The sequence below is a fragment of the Pteropus vampyrus genome, unplaced genomic scaffold (assembly GCF_000151845.1).
Source record: "Pteropus vampyrus isolate Shadow unplaced genomic scaffold, Pvam_2.0 Scaffold255, whole genome shotgun sequence".
NCBI lineage: Eukaryota > Metazoa > Chordata > Mammalia > Chiroptera > Pteropodidae > Pteropus > Pteropus vampyrus.
In genome coordinates, this window is record NW_011889036.1 from 486,868 (window position 1) to 491,231 (window position 4,364).

The following is a 4,364-nucleotide window of genomic DNA, read 5'->3' on the forward strand; positions in this document are numbered from 1 at the left end:
AGGGGATGGAAACGGATATCGCCTTGATGGACCTAGAGGATAGAGCTCTGAATGAAATGGGTTGGATGGAGAAAGACAAATATCACATGATTTCACATACACGTGGAATCTAAAGAACCAAATCAACAACAACAAAAATGGAAATAAACTGATAGATACAGAGAATATTTAGAGGGATACTAAATGGGAGGAGGTTTGGGGGGGACAAAAAAGGCAAAGAGATTAAGAGATACAAATGGATAGTTGCAGAATAGACATGGAGATGTAGAATGTAGCATGGGGAAGATGGTTAATAATGTAATAAATATCTGAGGGGTACCAGATTTAGTGGGGTGATCGTTTTATGAGTTATGTGGATCTCTGATCGCTATGCTATACAACTGAAACTGGTATATTATTGTATGCCAACTATAATTGAAAAAAAATTCATTGAATTGTACAATGTAAATACAAGCAACTGATTGTCTATTATATTTCAATAATGATGGGGAAAAAAATGAAAAAGGAGTAACTCTGCCTGAGCTCCATCACATACAAATGTAGTGATGTTGTAGGTCAAGTCCATGAACTCCCACTGCTTTTAAGTCAGGTAACCCATGGGACTCCTCAGGGAGCCTAGAGGCCTGGGAAAGGGGTGGCCTCTTACAACACCTTGGCATCTTGTAAGAGGCTGAGGAGAGGGAAAGCCCCCCCGCCCCCACAGGTAGGCCATCGCAGAAGGCCCAGGTTTGGCTCCATCACGTCTCAAGGGGGTCTCGGGAGCTGTGGTGAGCCATCGGAGTGCTGATTCCAAGTCCCAAGGCTTAATGGACTGCTGGATAGGTGATGAGCACTACCTACTTTTAGAAGAGGTACCTGCAGCTCTGATGACATATAGTGTGAGACCTAGTGAAGGTTTTTATATCAGAAGCCTATGGACAACTTAGGGCCATCATGGGTCACTCCAGGAGGCATGAGAGGTTAGTGAAGGGCCATCATGGGTCACTCCAGGAGGCATGAGAGGTTAGTGAAGCCTCTGTGGTGAAGGAGTCTCTGAGGGCACTAATAGGAGTGCCAGTTGTGTGGCAATTTGAAGAGTCTCCAGCCTTTTGTGGTAGGGGTGCCTATTAGGTGGCAAATTTGCAAAGTAACAGCATACTTGTGCTCAAGTAAAATTTGTAAAGAAGGAATATGTTCCCTCCAGAACACTGAAAGAATCTAGGAAATGTTGTGGGTACTGAGAGGGACAAGAGCTATTTCTTCATGGTGTCAGGGAGGGAGTGGGCCTTGGCTTAAGTAATTTCTAGAAATTTAACAAAGTTGTCAGTGCCTCACATTATATGCATGGCAATGTCCCATCCACTTCTTGTGAGCTCCTTTTTTCTATATTTGTATGTCCTGAATGTCCTAAGAGGAGATGACATTAATGTAATGTCCTACCTGTGTTCTTTGGACAAACCAGGATGCGGTTCAGGTCTTGCCTGCAAGGGTTGTGTGGGTTGACAAAGCTGTCGAAGACCCGTGAGGATAACCCAGTAAAGGCTTATCACGTACCTTCAGAGGTGAAGGCCAAGTGCAGCCTAGAGGCTGTTGAAATAGGCACTGAACAGAACAGAAATGCTAATTGGAGGCTTGAGAAATGATCCGAACTGTGTATTTGGTGGTGGCTGGAGTAACAACAGGCTGGAGGGACCAGGATATGTTGCCAGTGAGTTTTCTTAAATTAGACTTTCCTATTTTACAGATTTCTTTAAAATAAACAGAGAAATTTATGTATATTTTACTATTTAACAGTTTAATTTTAATTTTTCTGCACCGGAAACCATCTTAAGATTTAATCCCTATAAGCACTAACAGTTACAAAGTGTAAACCATACAAAATGAAAAATTTCAAATCTCTTGCTAACTAAAAGGACATGTAGTGTCATAGTTTGTCCCTTATATTTCACACCAGGGTATTTTCAGGAATAAGTAATGTATTATAATGCATTAGGGGTTTGATTTTAGCCCCTTAAATGTAGTAGGATTTTTAAAATATTTGTAAGCTTTCAATAGTTTATCTCACATCAATTATAATAGGAATTTAATTGCTTTAGCCTTTTTAAAAGTTCTTTAGGGTCAAGCACATATAAAAACCAACATGAAAGAGAAAAATGTACCTGAGAACTTAAATATATTCATCTCACATCTTTAGATTCTCTTGTCTAAACAGAACAAAAATTCTATTTGGCTTCACCATTTTCCTGCTTCCTCACCTTGTATCTGTCAGTCATCTTACACTGTCAGAGCCCAGCTGCTCAGGGACATGGAGGCAAAGGGCTGCAGTGCACAGACGATAAAGGAGCCAAAGGAAAGAATCAGCTCAGATGAGCAGCCCGTTTCCCACGGGACAGAAGGAAAGTCGCCTGCAGAAGGCTCCACATTCTAGACTCTCCTGCTGAGACAGAACCCCTGGAATGGGTCAGTCCCTGGAGGAGGGGAGGGACACCTGAGTCACCCTAGGAATGAACTCTGAGACCCAACACCCTCCTCTCCCCGGGAAATAATGGAAACGCTCCCTCTCTCAGGCTTCATCTCACAGTGAGGAAACGCTCAGCTGGATTTAGTGTAAGGTTCTGACCCAAACGAACTTCTCATTCACAAACCCTAAGCCAGGTCAGAGAACTCCTAACTTTCACTGACTTTCTCCACGTGCACAAATTACACTCTGAGCGCATCTACACTGTGGATGCACAACTCAAACAAAACACCTAAAACATCGAGGCCTAAGGAAACCACAACCTCAACCTCAACCTCAGAAAGGCAGCATCACTCTCCCTCGAGTGCAAGTGCACCCCAGCTTTCCAGGGCTGCAGCTTCTCTCAGTGTAAAGGCTTCTTCCATGGTGGGTGTGAGCAGGTAAGACACCTACAGAGGGAGGCTCCCCAGGGAGAACCACTAGGCCTGCAAGTGCTTCCCGTTGCAGGTCAAGGGGGCCTTAGCTTAGAGACCCTGCCCTCCGGCCTCTGTCTCCACTGGAATAGCTTTGGACAATAAGAGATACTTTAAAAGACACAAACCCAGTGTTTGAACAACTCATAAAATTAACATATTTTTTAAAGGTGACAAACCTAAGGAAGGGCAGTGCTGACAGGACAGAACACTGAGGAAAGTTTCAAGGAGCCTCCACCCAAAGAACTTCCCACAGGACGTGTGTGCCCAGGGGAGGTCCTGGGAGGCCGCAAGGATTTCACACACCATAGTTCCAGGTGATTATTCGCTATTTTTCTCTCATGTAAAATATCCACGAGCAAAAAATAAAACCCCATTAAAAGGACCACCCATTGACTATGAAAAAATGATAAAACAGAACATGGGTCTGTTTGAAATGCGCCCTACTGGACAAATAGTTGATTATGATGTTTGAGTCAGGGAGGGGAAGTCGGTCTTTGGGAATATGGGGAGGGATTTGGAAATTTAGGCATTTATCTCCAGTCGGTTGGAGCAGAGCAGGGTGCAGTAAGGGTCCTGGATTTCACACCCAGCTTCCCAGACGCTTAAGAAACTCAAGAGAAAACGGGCGTCCCCTGGGAGGGAAAGGAAGGGCTGGGACCCCAAAGACCACAGTTCCTCCCACGCACAAACCCCAGAGAACAAGTCACGACTGTCCCCCTGATGACTCTCCCCGTGGTCACCGCACCATCTGGGGAGACGCGGGGCTGCGGGCGCAGAGCTGCCTAGAGAGGCTCCGGGACCGGGGCCGAACCGGGGTCCTGGCTGCCGGCCCAGCCCCCACGCTGCGTGCCGGAGGGGACTGAGGTCCGAAGGCGGCTCCGCGGACTCGGGACTTGACCTTGGGAGGCCGGGTCCCGCTACAGCCGGTTCCAACCAGCTCCTCGTCCCAGTCTCCGCACCCGGCCCCGCACACTCACCATCCCTAGGTTTCCTGGGTCCCCCGGCGACCTCCCTACGATTCCCGGTAACGGTACAGATCACAACGCGACAGACCCTGCGGCAGAACAAACTGGGGCCTTTAAGGACTAGCGACCCGCGATCTCAAGGATGGCCGGAGCAAGCAGGACGTCCGGGCTGGTGGAGGACCGTCGCCCCACCCACCTTCCCCGGGGCTGCCCCTGATTGGACAGTTCGAAAGGCCTTGCTCTTTCGCGCCTGAGCGACAGCTGGCCAGAGCTTTCGAGGCTGGGGCAAAAGGCCAGCTGGAACTCATCCTGTGGTGGACTTTTGCATTGAAATATAAGGCCGCGAGGCCATTCGTGGGACCGTGACTCTTTTTTTCACAGGTGTAGACACTTAAAAGTCACCCCACCATATGTAATAATTAGTCTGGCTCCATTTTGATCTTTTACTCTTGACAGCTTTGAGTGTCCCATCCATCGCTTCCCCAC

General features: G+C 47.2%; 1 pseudogene; it reads right to left on the reverse strand.

The window, feature by feature from the left end:
• The window catches only part of LOC105301916, a 17,551-nt pseudogene extending 13,491 nt beyond the window's left edge, over positions 1 to 4,060 (reverse strand).
• Positions 4,061 to 4,364: the final 304 nt, after the last annotated feature.